We start from the raw sequence: 20,284 nt of genomic DNA, 5'->3' as shown, positions 1-20,284 counted from the left end.
TACCTCAAACTTTACCAGGGATCCCAAATTTGAGATCACTAAATTATCCTCCAAACCATACAGATGATTTTCACCACATTATCTAGTTGTTCGACTCTCTGCTGACTCTGAAACTGGGACATTATTTTGGGGGGCTCCATAATTATATTTGAAGCTTGGGGGTGCGTGGTATAATGTAGCACTTCCAGACAGGGTACATTGAAGATCAGCCTCCTTTGTTTGAAGGAGGCAGTAAAGTTACTGTTCTTTTCAAATTAAGTTCAGAGTTTGGAAGAGCCAATGGCTTAAGCAAACAACCATCTCTTCCGGAGGCCAACCAATTATCTAGAGGGCCTTGCAGTGTAACTTTTCAGCCCGATCCATCAGCCTGTCTGATGAGGATTGTTGTTAGGGGCGGGTGAAAAGGATGACCTACACCATTTCCTCACAGATCGGCAAGCGACTTCCCAATTTGGCTCTTACTCTGCTTATTAGTTTTACTAGGTTTTACACCTTTATTTCTCTTCTTAGCCAACACTGAAGATGAGCTCTTCACCAAGGAGGTCTAAGCACATAGGGCATCATCTTCATTTCTCGCTGCAATGTTTAAAGACTCTTGTAAATTTACCACATATCCTTTAGGCAATGTTCTATGCACTAGAGGCCATTATACAACTAGAGGTGTCTGCAACTTCAGTTATCTCCTGTAGTTCACATACTTCGTCAGGAGATATTAATATCTGCGCTTCAGTCACCTTTGTTATATCCATATTATCATTACTTTGAATGGGCTCTACATAGTTCTCCAGGATAGTATCAACCACTTTTGCCGTCATAGTCTTCAAGTCATGATGTTCGGCAGCCATTGCAGTACAAAATACAAATAAGGTGTCCATTTTGGCTTGAAGGGCGGTAATGAAGACTATAAAGAGACAGCTTTATTTACAGGGTACGATGTCCTTTCATCGCGGGATGTTTTTTCGTGTTTTTTTTTTGCCGTGAATATTTTTTCAAAAAAATCCATCTCATTTTGTAGGGAGGTTAGTACATTATATATATATATGGTGTGTGGGTGTTTGGGAATAAATACTAACGAAAGAAAATGGGGGTTTAGGGGGGGTGTTTGTTAAAGAAATCACTGTAAAAAAACCCTACGAAAAAACATTCCGCAATGAAATGACATGGAACCATTTACAGAACCAATGGGTAGAGATTCCGATTGTGATGTCTCATGGCAGTCTGTATGTATTTCTACTTCTGATGAGTCCAGTTTTGATATTGTGTTTTCCATTTTCTGATTACTTGGCGGATTCGGCCCAATAATATTACCGTAGTCGGTTAGTATAGGGCACAGCGAATTATGCTTATGGAACTGGATATGTACTCATCTACCTCGTCAATGTGCTCAGAACTCGGCCCCAGTGTCGCTGTTGGATTGTCAGCCTGGAGTATAGTAGAGCTAGTAGTCCCGGGAGGATAGCTCAGCGGCAACATGCTCACCTTGGAAACAAGATGACACGAAGCAACACAGGTTCGATCCCAGGGTCCGCGCATAGAAACCTCTGGGTAATACGCACGTCATAATTACGCAACTAAGTCATATTCCTTTTAACAGCGCCTCAATGGCCCCGGTCTGTGTGAGCACTTTAAAAATGCAAAAAAATAAACTATAGAGCTGCCAGTAAAATCATAAAAGCCTGTGATTTTAGTCTGTGTGCCCCTTGGTCTTCTTTTTTCTCTTTCTTCCCCCTCTGACGCCTGTTTTCGTTCCGCTATGTAAACCCGCCCTTTGCTGGTTTTTCGGGTGTATTACCATTATTTAAATGTCACTTAAAGGCCATGTTTATGCATGTCTACACCCACGAAAAGGGTTTATTCTTATTAGGAGAAGATTGTTAATAGAAGTAGTGGTTAGGCCAGTCATTCATTAACAGGGCTCACCTCGTTGGTTGCCAGCCCAAGAATAGAATCACAATGGGGGGCAGGAAGAGGACCTGAGCAAGGAAACTTTGAGAACCGTACTTATTAGCTGCTGCTATGTACATTTAGTTAGATAACTGGCTTCTCATGCTGATACGCTAACAGCGAACAGCACTCGTCGATGCATTCCTTGAATGCGTGTGGCTTTGTTTACCTCGTTATCGGGCACAAGGTCACCAGTCGCCGGGAAAATGGAACACACAACTGCACACTACTGCACGCCTTTTAGCAGCTTTTGCAACTTGTGCATGCTCTGCCACCAGTTCCAAGGCACCGCAAGCGAAGACAGACTCAGCATCTTTATTGTTGGGTAAAGGAAAGTCACCACAGCCACATGGAACACACACAGCTGCACACCGCTGGCCTCCGCACCTTCTAGCAACTTTTGTAACTTGTGCTTGCTCTGCCACCAATTCCAAGGCACTGCAAGCAAAGACTGACTCAGCAGCTTTCTCGTCTGGGAAAGGAAAGTCACCACAGCCACATGGAACACACAGCTGCACACCGCTGGCCTCCGCACCTTCTAGCAACTTTTGTAACTTGTGCTTGCTCTGCTACCAGTTCCAAGGCACTGCAAGCAAAGACTGACTCAGCAGCTTTCTCGTCTGGGAAAGGAAAGTCACCACAGCCACATGGAACACACAGCTGCACACCGCTGGCCTCCGCACCTTCTAGCAACTTTTGTAACTTGTGCTTGCTCTGCTACCAGTTCCAAGGCACTGCAAGCAAAGACTGACTCAGCAGCTTTCTCGTCTGGGAAAGGAAAGTCACCACAGCCACATGGAGCACACAGCTGCACACCCCTGGCCTCCGCACCTTCTAGCAACTTTTGTAACTTGTGCTTGCTCTGCTACCAGTTCCAAGGCACTGCAAGCAAAGACTGACTCAGCAGCTTTCTCGTCTGGGAAAGGAAAGTCACCACAGCCACATGGAACACACACAGCTGCACACCGCTGGCCTCCGCACCTTCTAGCAACTTTTGTAACTTGTGCTTGCTCTGCCACCAATTCCAAGGCACTGCAAGCAAAGACTGACTCAGCAGCTTTCTCGTCTGGGAAAGGAAAGTCACCACAGCCACATGGAACACACAGCTGCACACCGCTGGCCTCCGCACCTTCTAGCAACTTTTGTAACTTGTGCTTGCTCTGCCACCAATTCCAAGGCACTGCAAGCAAAGACTGACTCAGGAGCTTTCTCGTCTGGGAAAGGAAAGTCACCACAGCCACATGGAACACACAGCTGCACACCGCTGGCCTCTGCACCTTCTAGCAACTTTTGTAACTTGTGCTTGCTCTGCTACCAGTTCCAAGGCACTGCAAGCAAAGACTGACTCAGCAGCTTTCTCGTCTGGGAAAGGAAAGTCACCACAGCCACATGGAACACACAGCTGCACACCGCTGGCCTCCGCACCTTCTAGCAATCTTTGTAACTTGTGCTTTCTCTGCTACCAGTTCCAAGGCACTGCAAGCAAAGACTGACTCAGCAGCTTTCTCGTCTGGGAAAGGAAAGTCACCACAGCCACATGGAACACACACAGCTGCACACCGCTGGCCTCCGCACCTTCTAGCAACTTTTGTAACTTGTGCTTGCTCTGCTACCAGTTCCAAGGCACTGCAAGCAAAGACTGACTCAGCAGCTTTCTCGTCTGGGAAAGGAAAGTCACCACAGCCACATGGAACACACACAGCTGCACACCACTGGCCTCCGCACCTTCTAGCAACTTTTGTAACGTGCTTGCTCTGCCAGCAATTCCAAGGCACTGCAAGCGAAGACTGACTCAGCAGCTTTCTCGTTAGAGAAAGGAAAGTCACCACAGCCACATTGAACACACAGCAGCACACCATTTACAGATCGGCAAGCGACTTCTCAATTTGGTTCTTACTCTGCTTATTAGTTTTAATAGGTTTTACCCCTTTATATCTATTCTTAGCCTACACTAAAGACGGGCTCCTCATCAAGGAGGTCTCAGCACATAGGGCATCATGCGCATCATCTTAATTTCTCGCTGCAATGTTTAACAACTCTTGTAAATTCACCACATATCCTTTAGACAATGTTCTATGCACTAGAGGCCCCATTATAAAGCTAGAGGTCTCTGCAACTTCAGTTATCTCCTGTAGTTCACATACTTCGTCAGGAGATGTTGATATCTGTGCTACAGTCACCTTCGTTTTATCCACATTATCATTACACTGAATGGGCTCTACATAGTTCTCCAGGATAATATCAACCACTTTTGCCATTATAGTTTTCAAGTCATGCTGTTCAGCAGCCATTGCATTACATAATACAAATAAGGTGTCCATTTTGGCTAGAACAGTGCATTATTTACAGAACCAATGGGCAGAGAATCCAATCGCGATGTCTCATGGCAGTCTCTATCTATTTCTACTTCTGATAAGTCCAGTATTGATGTTGTGTTTTCCATTATTGGATTACTTGGTAGATTTGCCCCAATAATATTACTGTAGTCGGTTAGTATAGGGCACAGCGAATTACACTTTAAATGTAGGGATAGTTTGAGCAGAGAACCTCCATTGTCTATGTTGAGTGAGAAGCTGGATATGTAGCTAGATATGTACTCATCTACCTCATCTATCTGCTTAGAACTCGGCCCAAGTGTTGCTGTTGGGTTGTCAGCAATGGAGTATAGTAGAGTTGCCAGTAAAATTATAAAAGCTTGTGATTTTAGACTGTTGTGCCCCTTGGTCTTCTTCTTTTCTCTTTCTTCCCCCTTTGACGTTTGACCCCTGTTTCAAAACAACAAGTGCTTTTGGGGTTAATGTCACTTGACAAGAGTTTCACAAGCACTTGATAATATTCAACAATTTGCACCTTCAAAACTACCAACAACTCATAAGGAAAAACAAGATTTACATTGGCATTCTTTAATAATCATCTGAAAATAATGCTCCTCTCCTTCTGGATCTCTTTTCCCACAAGGCCAGCCTTTTTGCCACTCTTGTTTCCCCACTACACAAGTAACCAATGACTGAGAGGGAAAGGGTCCTTTACTTCTCTTCCCTTGACTTAGACAATGTCAGTTTACCCCAGCTTTCACCACATGTTGTACAAAATGTGGGCAACAAGTTTCAGTGCTCACACATCTTCCAATAGCCCCTTGCTATTGTTGGCATTGTCTACTAGATTGGAACTGCATGGGTTTTACTCTCTCTTGGCTTGCTTGTGGGTGTTCACTTTTAACAATGTTGCCCTTTTAAATTCTTGGTGTTTCCATAGATTCACATATTTAAAATTAAACATTTTGTTTTTTTGATAATGGGATTTTGCTGCTTTTAATTACTTTTGTATTCAGGTTTACTTTGGGAATCCCTCTCGCTCGTTCTCGAGAGCTGCTTCTGTTGTGTTTCACTAGCTTGGGATTCATATATGCTTTTAGAAGTCACTTCATTCACACGCGAGTGTCCCTCACTCACAGGATGCCTGCCTTGCATACACGAGCAATGAAGGAGCACTACGGGGTCACAAACAAACTGTGGACTCCCTGGGCAAGACGTGCTCTTCTCTTACTCTCGCCGCTTGCAGGATTTCTTGTCTTGTGGCTTCTCATGACTTTGCAAACCTCTGCTTTCAGTCCGCCACCGCCTGCGCCACCTGCAACAGAGTCCTCATCGCTCCAGAGGTTCTCTGGTGCCTGTCAGCCGCCACAGACCTTTAAGGCCCTCTGGTGCATGCCAGCCACCTGAGACGCCCTCAGGGAAGGGAAAATGTCTCTTTACTTTGCTTCCTACTGCGCAGCCTCTGCAGATTGGGTCACCAGAGGGAAAGCTTCCCTCCTGAATCCTTCCTACTGGGTGACCTCTGCACTTCAGGATTCGAGAGGCACAGACCCACTTAGGACTGGCAGTTGTTCTCTGCCACGCAGTGGTCCTGGCGTCTTCTCTCTCCTCCAACATTTGCTTGGTTTGCCAACCACGCTGCTTTTGCTTCCTGCTGCTCTTCTCTCCTTTCCTCTCCCTTCTGGCCTGCACCTGAGGGGGCCTTTTAAGCCTCTTGGTATCTCTCAGGTGTTGGTTATTAGCATTAATGATCTGACCATTTCTGTAACACTGCACCTCTTCAGCCATCTTCCTCATCCCTGTACTTAGAGGATTATGGGACTTGAAGTTCCCAATGACCAATTTGGGATTTCTTATTTCTGTTGTTTTACAATAAGCCATCAGAAGAGTGGGGCTTCGGGAAAGGTGAACACAGGGGTTTCCCATTCCTCCTGACCTTCTTCCCCCATCATATGATCTGCCTGCAGAACACCACCCCCAGGGTCAGGATCATAGAGCGTCTGCTTTTCCCTGGCCACATGGGAAATTTCCCAGGCCAGGTTTTCTGGGGGAATCATTGCTGATTCATCACAAAGGGCAGCATCTGTTGATTGTGCGTATGTGGAAGAAGCATTTCCTGTTGAGTTGACTTGTGCTTCCAGTGTTAAGCCACTGTCCATTAATAGTTTGAGATTTTGTGTTACTTTGGCAGGGTCCAGTCGATTTCCCATTTTGCATGGCCATGGGATGTGATGTTGGTTCGATGTGTATTTGGGCGGGATCATGATTTCTGTTTTGTCTGGGTTGAGTTTCAGGCTGTTAGTGATCATCCATTTGTTTATTTGTGTGAGGAGTTGGTAAGTGTTTCATCTATTTCTCCGGTGGAGTTGATTTTGTAGATGGTTTGTGTGTAATCTACGTAGTTGTAGCAAGTGAGTCCATGGGCCTCATTGCGACCCTAGCGGTCCGCAAACTACGGTACCTGTGAGCATGCTGGTACCGTAGTTCACGGACCGCCACACTATGAGTTGTGCTCGCGGGTGCCTGTCAGCCCACACAGCACGTCGGATGCACCGGCACCATTCTGAATGGTGCCGGTGCATCCGATGTCCCATTTCCATTCCCATTCAGCCCAATTACCGGGTCCATCGAACTCGGCATGACCCGATTCTTGCCCATTCGTGAGTGCCAGTAAAAATGCAACTCCGGTTTTGCCGGCACGGCTACCATCGGAGTTGTAATGAGGCCCCATGTCTTTTGATGAGTGGGGTTATATAGATGTTGAATAGTTATGGTGAGATGGATGAGCCTTTTGGAACTCCACAGGTTGGTGTCTGTGGTGCTGAGCTAAAGGGGGTTATCCAGGTTGTTTCCGTTTTTTCTATTGAAAAGGATTGTACCCATAGAAAGGCAGTGTTGCTGATCCCTAGTTCTTGGAGTGGAGTCTTTTGATCAGGGTTTTGTGGTGAACTGTGTCAAAGGTGACTGAGAGGTTTAACAGTGTTAGTGCTGAAGTGATGTAAGAGTCAGCGTTTGTTTTTAGATGGATTGTAGCACTGTTTCCGTTCCTCTTAAGGGTCTGAAACAGAATTGTGCATAATTGTCTAATTATATACCTGAGTGAGCCCGGGCAGGAGTCCAGTCTGTCCCCAGTCTTGTTGTGGAGAGACTTGTGAGCAGAGGAGAGAGCTACGGTGATTTACAATTGACGGCTTCCACTTTAACTAAGGACTTGCCTATTTAAGCAGAGCACAGGCGCGTAGCACAGCGCGTGAGTCCGGGCAAGTGTCCTGTCTGTCCCCAGTCTTGCACCAGGACTGCAAAGGATGCCGGGGATGCCCGGGACTCCTCAGAGTCGAGAGCATGCAGTACGCCCAAGCACAAGAGCAAACCCCTGTATTGAAGGTGGGGGGAGTGGTGAGTCCAGTAATAAAACCCAAAGGAAATGTCCACCAGCGCCAGCCCACACATTATTAACATATCACAAGCTACAAACATACATCCCAAACACTTACTGTTATTACGCGACGGGAACAATATGTCGCCCGATAAGGACACATGTGAGCATAATGGTGATCGGATTAGCAGCGTGGATAGAATGGACGCGGAGTTATTGATACTCAAGTCTCTAGCCGACCGGCTTTAAAGGGGAGCAGACGAACGGGGCTGGCGACTGTGAACACAGTACTGTGTCGCCCGCGAGGCTCGAGCAGTGCCCGAATCTAGGTGCCCACTTGGAAAACGACAGTCCTAGAACAATGAAAGGACATAGAAAAGAGGGAAAAGGGCACAAGGTCCCAAAAGAGACAGAAATCATGCAATGTACAGAAACTCCTGCAACAACATCGAAAGCAGCAGTAGTAGAGCTGTTAGACGTAGTACGCAATCAAGGTAATGCAAACATAAGCGATCCGACCATTCTAAAAGAAACAACGATTGAGACAAAAGAAACTGGGCCAAAGGAAGCGCTCAGGAATGAACAACAAGATCAAGTGCGATGCAGTACTAACAACAACATTGATTCACAAAAAAATGGAACACAAGGACATCCAGTAGAACAAATTGAAGTTATATCAGACGTCTCAGTAAATGCAGGCACTGAGGAAGGGGACGACGATGAGGACAAATTGTTTAATGACAATCATGGCTTAATAAGAGCGATCCACAATGAACCCCCAACAGTACCAGCAATTATCACAAAACAAACAGCAAGATCAAACATAGACAAAATACACATGTCAACGCCAAAAAAGAGAAATAAGAAAATGGCAAAAAAATTCAACGCCATCGAAAGCTTCTTGGCGGACAAAATGACAGAAATAGCGAGAAGATGGTGCTTTATTAAGAAAATGAAACTAGGTGACCAATGGCTTGCAAATAAATCAACTAAAGAAATGTCACCTAAATCTACCATTGGACATGCAGAAAATGAAAAGACCCTAAACTCTGAACTCTCAAAAGAAACCTCTAAAGACTTAGAAGTGAGGATTGCAAACGGAAATGTCCAACAACCCTCTAAAAGAACAAATAACACTCCAAGGGTTGACCTGGTGAAAAGGAAAACACATGTAGAAGGTATAGGAGACAGTCAAATCAAGTTACCGAGCAAGGGACCAAAAAAATGCAATCACAACGAAACAGACTATTCAGGGGTTTTGAGAGATTGATTGGAGATCGAGATTCCCCTACAGTACAAGAAACTCCAAACAAAACTATAACTTCTATAGATGCATCTAGAACACCGATAGTTAAGTCACAACTATCCATGGCAGCGGGGATCCAGATCCATAACAATGTGATGGCAGCACTGTCCATCTCTTTAGCACCATACACCAAACTATATGAAACAATAAATGACAATGTACAAGACAACACAAATATTCTATCAAACATTCAAAACAACATTTTGGAACTGAACTCCTTTACAACAAAAAAATCGCTGCAAGAATGGATCAGGAGGCAGAAGCAGCGGCAACATGGCAAAGAAGGCTATGGGAACTAGCCGCAAACGAACAGGTGGAAAAAAATCAACTAATGGTTGACTTAATGGAAACAATAAAATGGATGAGGATAACTATTGAAAGGAGAGACAAAGAAGTGAGATCTGAAAAAAGAACAGAAACATTCACCCAGCAATGTGTCGGTGGCCAAGAAAACAGACAACATACAACTAAAAAAGAACTAAACAATGAAGTGCAGGGAAACCATGAAAAGCAAGTAAATCTCCGGAAAAATCAAAAGAGAAGGTCCCTACGCAAAAAACGATCAAAAGGTCAGATCGGAAAAGCATGAGCAATGCACAAAGGCTGTAGTTCTATGCCAAAATCAAGTCGGGAACCAGAAAGAAAAGAACAAGGGAGAGTCCACAGCAGAAAAGGACGTAACATACCCAGTTTTCCCTAAAAAAAAAAACAGCAGTGAACTTAACAAATGGTGGAAACAATATACAATCAGCTTGAGAAAAAACAAAAACGAAAAAAAATAATCATGGAAACAGGGAAAAAGTCAAAGAACATAAACAATATCCTCAAGAGCCTTTCTACGAAATATACCAAGCGGAACCCTACAAGGGAAAACAAACCTCATGGATAAGAAAGTGGAGGTGGTCGTCCAACAAAAGCAATCTTTTTCGCACAACAAAAATAACAAATCAAACCAAATTGAGGACAGCGACGAAGAGCAAGCGGACGATGATATGGATGATATCCATGACCTAATTGATGATGCCTCATATTACATAAATCTTGCCAATTCTGAGCCAGAACTAAGCGACTTACTGGATGAGACAAGTACAGCAGGGGAACAAAGAACCAAACAAACTACTAGAGAAATATACTTTCAAGAGGACTCCAAAGATGACTACAAGGAAGAAGTATCATCTCTAGATGCTCATCAGTTCATGACATTGACCCAGAGAAGAGATGCATAGCAAAAGACCGAGCGGCAAAGAAAAACTCCAGCCTCGAAAGAAACAATATATCATCAATGGAACCCAAGTGGTCCAACTAAACGGCCAAAAGATAGGAAGCCGGTCGCTGGACACAAACTCGAAAAAAGAGACACATAAAGGATAAATTGAAAGTGAACTTAGAAAGTATCTATAAAGATTAATGAAAAACACATTTAAATCGAAATAACGTGGTCCACTTACTAAAGAAAATCCCTGCACTCAACAACATATCATTTAACGACATTGCAATATTTGAGTACATTGACGAACAAAGAGTTGATCGTGTGATTCTGCACGTATTCTTGGAAAATGGAAAAGCAGTACTATTGAAAAGTAGCAAGGACTTAAGAACACTGGGATACAGGTTAAGTGACCACAGACCACAGGTAACAGACGACAAAAAAAAGATCCAGATACTCGACAGAAAAAACACAAAGAAACAAAAAACTCCCAATCAAGAGTGGTAAGAAGCAGAACACCATCAGAACGTCAAATGAGACAAGACAAGTTCAAGATGAGAATACACAACAACCCGACACCAGTAGAGGGCAGAGATGACCGAGGAGAAAATCAGAAGAAGAAGGACATCAAAAAATGAACGACTGGTCTTGGGTCGCTAAAACATTAGCAACTGTAAACAAGGATTAACAAATCAAAAACGAGGAGGAAGACCTTAACCATGGAACACAAGGGGTCATGTAAACCTATTAAACAATCCTGACGCAGATCTAAAGAATGCAGCCATCCTATGTTTACAGGAAACGTGGCTTCTGGAACCTCAGACTAGTGATAGTCACAAAGTGATCTTCAATCCAGCAACCAAAGACCTGCAAGGAAGACCATGCTCAGGCCAATTGATCATGATCAAACAGGGATCGAATGTAAACATTTTAGACCACGGAAACATCAATCCCTACATTCACTGGGCCCTAGTACAACTGGCAGCAAAAACAGCCATGATATTAAACATATATTGGAACACAGTCAGAATAAACTCCACAGAGATCCTAAACATAATAATGGATCTAATAAGAGACGCACAACGAAAAGAAAAACCAATAATGATAGTGTGCAGAGATTTAAATATGAAATGCCTGGATAAACATGGAGTACCTTGTCTTGAAAAACTAAAAGATGGAAAAAGCAATCCTTCGAAATGGCTACAGATGGCAGATGCCATAACGTTTTCATGTTAAACGGCCAAATAACGGGGGATATCCCTGGAAAACACACATGGCAAAGCGGAACCCACAAATCAATAATAGACTACATATGGGTATCAAACGATAATATATACCAAATTCACCGCCTTGAAATCCTACCACAGCAGGCCAGTAACCATAACATCATAAAAATTACCTGGACCTCTATAAAAGAACAGCAAGTAAAAGGTCAGACATGTCAATTGGAAGTAAATCATGGATGTAATAGATTGAGATTAAAGAAAATCGACATCCAAAAGATAACGGATGTATATCAGAAAGTCAATAGAGAACCTGGTGATGATACCTCGTAACAATGGTTATTGAACTCTTATACAACAAAAAATATGGGAATGAAACTTCAGTATCTTGAGCCAAAACACCAATATAGCATACACGTAGGAACGAGGAAAAACATTCTGAAAAAAGACATTCAAGAGATAAAAAAGAAAGCTACAGATCCAATTGAAAGAATACAACAGATAAAGAAAAAAAAACATCAGTATAAAAATTGGCTGAGGGGCTTTGAGAAACAACGTGAATAAGAACAAGGGGAAATGATGATTGATGCTCTAGATCAGCAAACAACAAGAGATTTATGGACCTTGCTGAATAAACAGTCCCTAAACCAACAAAGTAGGATGAATAATAATGTAACAGAAAGTGAATGGATCATAACATTATTCTAAAGTTTTGGAAGTAACGATCCAGAATCTTTAACTAATGAAGGATCGCGTAATGCACAGTGGACCTTGAACCTTGATGAACAGGACATTGAAATAGCTATAAAATTAAAGAACTCAGGTGAAGCAGGCCCAGAAGGGCTGACAAACGTGGAACTCAAAAAGGTTCCTTAAGTTTGGTCAAAATTCATCCTGGCACTCTTTAAACAAAAAGAAATCTGTAAGAATATCCCAAATTCATGGACATCAAGCACAATAATTCCGATTTTCAAAAATGGTTCGCGAGAAAATCCAACAAATTACAGACCAATAACCTTATTGAATGTCATTGGGAAAATGTACACAACAATCTTGCAAAAGAATCTGACTGAATGGTCTACCACAGCGAACATCATTGATCCAAGACAAACGGGATTCACTAAGGGCACAGGCACAGAACTCAATCTGTTTATGTTATCCCTGATGAAATTGAACACGATAAAGTCTAAAGGAAAACTCCACCTTGCCTTTATAGATCTGAGGCAAGCATTTCACTGAGTCAATTGTAATAAGCTTTGGGGGAAACCAAAGAAATGGCAGTGCCCAGACTCATTGTTGCAACCAATAGTGGCACTACACAAGAACACTACAACCAAAGTAAGGCTAAATATCCCAGGGGATCTGTCAAAGGAAATAAAAACACACAGAGGAGTTAAGGAAGGGTGTCCCTTGCCGGCAACGCTTTTCAAACTATATATTGCCGACCTTCCAGAAGAACTGAAACACATAAATCATCATCCCCCAAGACTAAATAACACAGAAGTCTCAATAATATGCTATGATGATGGGTTGGTGCACTTAAATTAAACAGAAATAGGCTTAAAACATCTATTAGACGGCCTACAAACCTACATGGACATCACTGACCGAATAATAAACACCAAGAAATCCAAAATCATAACAATTGGAGGAAAAAAAGAGCCACAACAAAAGATTTCAAATGGAGGATAGGCTCCCAGATACTGGAAAGTGTGAAAGAAATTCGATATCTAGGGATATTATTCAATCCATCGATTTCTGAAGAGAACTGGAAAAAAGACATCATGACATAGGTAAAAATATGGTGTTCACAAGCTAAAATCATAAATGGCCGTTATGGCACATTTTTGTTGATTCCAACAAGGATGTTCTATATCCAAAAGCTCATGCCCATACTAACCTATGGAGGAGAAGCTGGTCTGAATATAAGTTGGGAGATATGGGATTCATTCGAGAGTACAATTTGAAAACCTCTATTAAATCTCCCAAGATGTTTGCCAATTTCGGCAATAAGAGCGGAATTGGGTCTCCAATCACTTCACTCGGTCATCTGTTGGAAATCAATTTTACTATTAAGAATGATGGTAAAGGAAGTGGTGACTGGCTATAAAATCTTGACATGAAAAGGCATAGGTAAAAGTGGGGAATTATTGAACAACTGGAAGGAAAACTGGTGTGTCTATTTAGAAGAAATTGACTCAAACATAACTGAACTAATAGTAAATGCTGAAAGAGTAAAAAGAAAGATAAAAGACTTTGATTGGATAAAAACAAGAGAAATCAAAATTTCGTACCCATCAAGGATGAACGTTGAGAACACCAGTCGGAAAAGAGATACCCTGCCTGAATACTTACAACACTTTCCAAGTAAATTTCACAGATACAAACTTCTTCAGATGCGAATGGATGTATTCCCGACAAACTGATTTTTACACACCAGAGGACTTCGAGGAGTGAACAACAGAGATTGATGTTTGTGCAACATGGAAGATAAACTGGAGACAGTAAAACATCTTCTGCTAGAATGTAAAGCAAGTCACATTTGAAAGAAACAAAGTATTGTCTAAATACTTAAGGCTCTTTAAAACAAGAACGATAGATTAATGGTGGAAATAATTCCTGCATGGAAATAACATAAGTCTAACATGTGCAGGTATACATTTTATTGAGAAAATATTGGGGGACCTTGCACAAGACAAAGACAGGAAGGAGCAGACTCAATGAATATATGTAGTAATGATAAATAGAGAAAGGATTTCTTTTTAATGTAAAAGTTTTAATGAATTAAACTAAATCACAATTAAACATTTTTTTAAATAAATTATATACATAATCCTATTTGTATGTACTCTACTTTCCTTAGGGAGGCATGGGTTAGTCATGACCATAACATGAAGGATGTCTTCTGGACATTTTGAGTATTGCATTTCAGGTATTTATTTGATGGCGTTAGATTTAGTTCATCAATTGATGAGTGTTTTTTAAGGAAGCAATCATTAATCAGAATATACTAGGATAAGCAAGTGCATTCCCAGCATTTATGTTATGAATTTTCTCACAGGGAATGACTTTCCAACCATTTTCAAAAGACCATGCTAATAAACATCTATAAAAAGTAATCAATAGGTCGGGCAAAATTGATTTCAAGCCACTATGGGCTTTTTGAAGTTGGCCAATCACATTATCATTGTGCATGCCTGGATGCCTTGGCTCTCTGGCACAGACTCGAAATTATGGGATCTGGATAGGTGGCTAGTGATGTTTTAGGAATTTGATTGTATTCAAACCTGTGGGAGATCCACCTGCAATAAACTCTATGCAGCACACAACAGCAAGACACTGTACAGCCAAGGTGCTTTGGCATTGTAGAATGGGAGAAGTGAGGTCCCGTCTACCCTAACCATTTGGTACTCATAAACAGGCAAGCAGCTGCCTTACAATCCTTGAAGGGGAAATGTTAACCCAAGATAAAAGGGAAAGTGCAGCAGACAAGGACTCATTTAGCAGACAGTAGAAGATCCATCATCCATCCCATTCATCTAGCAGCAAATTAAGTTGTGGGAGTGGGAGCGTTTGCACTAAACACCTCTACACGTCTGCTGCTGTTTCCAACCCAGGGGGGATGGAGGGTCAGAGTGCAGCAGTACAGCCTTTGCTAACTGGGCCTATATATATATTCTTATATGTAAGGCAACACATTTCGGTGGGGAGGGAGGTAATCCTTCAAATGTAGGGAGAGAAGGTAAATTTGGGGTAAGGGCAAGGTTGGGGCATCTAACTTCTTTACAAATTCTAATGAGACTATTCTGGTGCATCTTCAATGTTACAAGACGTTAACTCTCTCCTTCACGTCAGAAACCAGACACTTAGGGCTATTAGCGCCATGGTTGCCACCGGTATTTTACTGTGTCCGCCTTGGTGGATGGCGGAATTACCGCCCTACGCCAAGGTGAGCGGGGGAGGTAATTCACCAAGGCACTTCCCCATTCCCATTTTTGCCCCCATAAGGCATAATGGGAATGGCGAAGGAGCTAATTACGGTACCGCAAATTGCGGTACCGTAATTAGCACCGAGGTCCCTTTGCGGCACCCTACCTTAATGGCTGGTAAAACCAGCTGTTAAGGTCGGGTCACGCAAAGGGAACTCGTAGTAAGGCGGTAAGGGTTTACCGGTACCAGTGCCCTTACCGGTACCGATAAACCCTTACCGCCTAACGTGTAATGAGGCCCTAAATTTCTACTGTGAGAATGAACTGTCTCCTGTTCCCCAAAATCTTGAGGGGGGGGGGACTAAGCCAAATCTGCCCAATAGTGGTTACACCACTGTGTAGGGGGGATTCTCGGTTACTTGGTATAGCCCTGATGTAAAATCTGTTTTCTCAATATAAGACATTAGAGGATTAAGTTTGGCCAGCACAGCAGATCAGTGCAAAAGTCTCTTTAAGCAAGGTCATTTTCGGGTGCATTTTGAAATCCGAGTAGCTATACATCGCCCTCTAGCCTGGAACCAGTGCACCCCAGAGGGTTGATTTTCCTCTGTGTTCAGTGCAGTTCAATTGGACTTAGCTGATGAATCTGGAGAGACTAATGTAGCATAAAATAAGGCAGAGCTATCTTCATGTGGCACAATGATTAGTTACCCACTTCGGTCTTGTACATCACATAAACGACATTTGACCCATAGTACCATTTATTCTCAATTCAAACTGCTGTAAAATACGCCATCACACCTGCACACGCAAGAATAATGTGCCACCATTAGTATGTAAAACCTAATGCTTTTCATGCCATATTTCTGTGGGTTTGGACAGTCAATTGTGCATTTTGGAGCCCATTTTCCAAAATGTTTGTGGGGGAAAACGCCTGTGCACCCTTCTTGAAGTGGGTTGTACTCACTTATTCCCTAATTTGACTGGGAAGATTTACACCTCACCACATTTCAAAGTCACCAGCCGCCACTGTTGGTACACTAAAACTATATTTTTGCAATTGACACCAACAAGCCGGAACATATATGAATATAATCTAGCACAACTCATGCTCTTTACCAAATCTGGTCGTATTAGGCTTTTCTTTTAGTGATAAATGTAACTAAGGTTGTTGATATTACTGGGTTTTGCGCATGGTGCATGGTGTAATACTTACATTTGTTCTGGATTAATACTGGCTTTAGGTTAGCTAGGATACAACATCCTAGGCAGCATACGTATCTAACATTTCCTAATCCTTGCGCAGGACTCACTGATTGTAGCCATACATTTTTGTTGACTTTAACATAACTCAGTTGGACTGCAGTGGGATTGAATGAATTGAACTAAAATGGCAGAATAACTTTTGTCACAAGAGGAAGACACTGCCGCATTATTTACCCCATGGAGGAGCACAACACACACATTCAGAAACGTCAGACCCTTTAAAGAGGATCTCTGACAGACATTTGTAAGAATAGAGGGAAATACTCTTACACATATCTGACTAACAGGGGAAGACAGGAAAGACTAGGGAGAGGCATATAGACAGACCGAACAAGAAGACTAAGAAGACTGGAACCCAGGAAACAACAGACAGGGGGAGTGAACAAACCTTGTTGTAAATGTATCCAAAAAGTGTATATGTGTGTATGTGATACTCAGCACAAGAACAACCTTCTTGAATACTAATGCAAAGTATTTGTGAATATGACACCATGGTGATATGTTGTAAACTCATGGAACACATTGCTACACTAAAACTATATTTTTGCAATTGACACCAACAAGCAGGAGCATATATGAACAAAATCTAGCGCAACTCGAGCTCTTAGACTAATCTGGTCGGATCAGGCATTTCTTTCTGTAATAAATATAACTAAGGTTGTTGATATTACCAGATTTTGCTCACAGTGTAATACTTACATTTGTTATAATTAAATAAAGGTCTGACTAATCAAATACTACTAGGATGTAGTTCTAATTGAAGTAGTTCAATTGATCTCTGTACATCCTGAATTTGTGTTATATCAAAATGTGTCAAACTTCAATTTAAATGATGAAATGTGTTTGTGATTCACCTTGAAAAGTTGGAGTAGGACTGGTTTGAGGAATAGCGAAGCCTTTGGAAAAAAGTCAACCAATGGTTAGTCTTTCGGAAGAAACATACAATATATGGATTTGTTGTATTTCTAGTATGAACCACCTCACAATTTGAAAACAAAATCAAAATATCGAGGCGGAGTAGCCCAGAAGGAAATACACCGAACACGGGTTACAAAGGAACATACGAAGATCTTTAATTTATACTGAATCAGTTACAAAGAACAAAGCAAAATCAGATAGCTTTCGGCCCTCAGTGCAACAAAGCGAACTACAGGGTGGTTCGGTGTATTCAGTGAGAGACGCTGTACATTAGAATTCATTGCTCTTTTATACCTTTTGCGAACACGATGTCCAACCCAACTTTGGGTTAATATTCCTCTAATACATCACTGATCTAGGGTTCATGCCGAGTTCGCATATCCACATGTAACTAGTTTGCCTTTAATACATACGTCAACAAGCCTACACAGCTACTGTGTATTTTGGGATTTCCCATGCAGGTCTTCTCAAACATTAATACAATGTAGTTAAACAAGTGTTCTTAGTTCAGTATTTCAATACATTGTTCTTAACATATGCTCGCGGATTAGTTTCATTGACGCGAGTAATCCTTTACACACAGGTCAACGAAGGACAAGGTCTCAGTTCACAACCTCAACAAGTGGCTTGCAGGCAAGTTACATATTAATTACACACAGAGGTCAAGACGGCCATGTTGTATTACGGAATGACATTGTCGACCATTTTAACTCACAGGGTGACTTTACAGAGAAAACCTAAAATGGTGGATTGACCTAAAATGGCGGCTTACATTGATTTTAAGGTCAGGACCTTGCAACACGGATTTCTTCGCAAGTGACTTCCAAGCAGCTTGGCGTAGGCCAATATACATATATTCATTGCAACAGGAGGCACGATATAAGTTCTCATTTGACAAACCCTCCTTATGGCCTATGCCAAGTGCTAAACTACTTCTGATCTCTTTGCAAATAACTCCATGCATCATTGTCCATGCACCCTGAATCGCTGTCAGAAATATCTGTTGCCATCAGGTCATTCGCTAAAATTTCTTTTAACACATATTCCTTGGAGGTTTTATCTGGAGCATACACTTTATGTTCTATCGTACCTATCGCTTGTGTGCAACATCCCCCTAGCATCGAACATATACTAGATAGACACTGAATACAACAACAAAGGAACAACAGAATTCCCAAAATGATCAGTAAGACCGAAAGCACCTTCCAACCCCAAGATCGCAAGAAGTCCCAGAACCAAGCGCTAAGATCCCAGTTTCCCTTGGGAACATACACTTCTGAACTAAGGACATGCAGATTCTGGATTGCCTTGAAGATAGTTGGGGAGGAATCTGGCACGAAAACACAGCAAGCGGACCCCACTAATTTACACACTCCACCACATTCAGCCAGTATGACATCTAATGCCATCCGGTTCAGAAGCGCTACTAGTCTTATCGCTTTCTGTTCTAATGTCATTTTATAGAGTATGTCCGTGGTCCGGTTGATGGTTCTCTCCAGTGCTCTCGCTAGTCTTCTGATATCTTCGGAATTTGCTATCTGCCCCCAAAATGGCACAACTGATTTAGCTATATCTCCCAAGATTTGTGCTGGAGTGTCACCGTTCTCGTCCAGCCGTGGACGAGCCTTTGAAATTTCTTTTGTACTAGCTGTAAACACCCCAGGTAACAGGATCCACAAATAACAACAGGTTCCCTGCCAATCTCTGGGCAACCATGGAAATGCTACATTACCGCAAACAAAGTAGACCGGTTCGCCTACATACAAAGGTCTGTCTTCCTCAGTCAAATTTGCAACGTTGGCACAACCTTTAAAATCTCCCATTGACTGAGTACCATTCCTCTGCATGCAAAAAGAAACTGAATTGGGGCTATGGTTAACAGTGTAAGAAGGAGGCATGGCATCCTTATTGCCTATCAGAGCCATCTTGAAGGAAATCAAAGATTGGAAAGGACGAGACAATCTATCAGAAGACCTAATAGAAGCAACGTTAGGCTTACTCCTATTTGCGAAAAGCAAGCATCCTAGGGGAGTCAGAACACGTTTCTCAAAACTATTCAAATTAGTGCCATCAAAGTTCCCCGAGATGCTATCGTTCCAACAGCCAAACAACAGTGCTCTAAGCGAAGCATAACAAGCAGTTGTCAAAGGTAAAGGATGAATATACCAACCAAGCCCCTTATCCCCGTTTTGCGGTAAATGTGAGCAGAGCCAACAGTTAGACTTATTAAAAATGGCATGCGTAGCATTCATGATAAGTAGCAGAGTATTATTGTGGTACCTTTGTCTATGTTGAGAGTCCCTAGGGGAGAGAGTATGCAAATGTACAAAGGGAATAGGAACAGTAGTTATATTTTCAGTCGGTAACAAGGACTCTAAAGGATGAGTTTCCTCGAGGTACCATAAACCCAAGACAGTGATTATTATAAAACCAAATATTATTATAAAAACACAGTAATAGGTTTTCGGGGCCCAGGTGCATTGTCCATTGTCCCGGTTGGTCACACAATCATTTACAAGTCCCATACGAGCGGTAGCAGTGGCAGGCATTGTAGTCTTCAAATGACACTCCAATGTTATTAGCTGGCGACCTCCCGGCCGCGCGACTTCTTAGTCCTTCCACAATCCTAGCCAACAGAATCCCCTTGCTCAAATTTGGGCAAAAACAAGCCCTCGATGGATCCTTTCCTTCTCCGAAAGCACAGCCGAACCGTGCCGTAAGTCTATTTTCTTGGACGCAGATTGTACCTTGCTTTTCCCGGTACTGACTGATCCGGAAACAAGGTATCGTCACTTCCTGT

The sequence above is a fragment of the Ambystoma mexicanum genome, chromosome 7p (assembly GCF_040938575.1).
Source record: "Ambystoma mexicanum isolate Mex_15411 chromosome 7p, UKY_AmexF1_1, whole genome shotgun sequence".
In the NCBI taxonomy this organism is placed as follows: Eukaryota; Metazoa; Chordata; class Amphibia; order Caudata; family Ambystomatidae; genus Ambystoma; species Ambystoma mexicanum.
Note: the sequence above shows the minus strand (reverse complement) of the source record.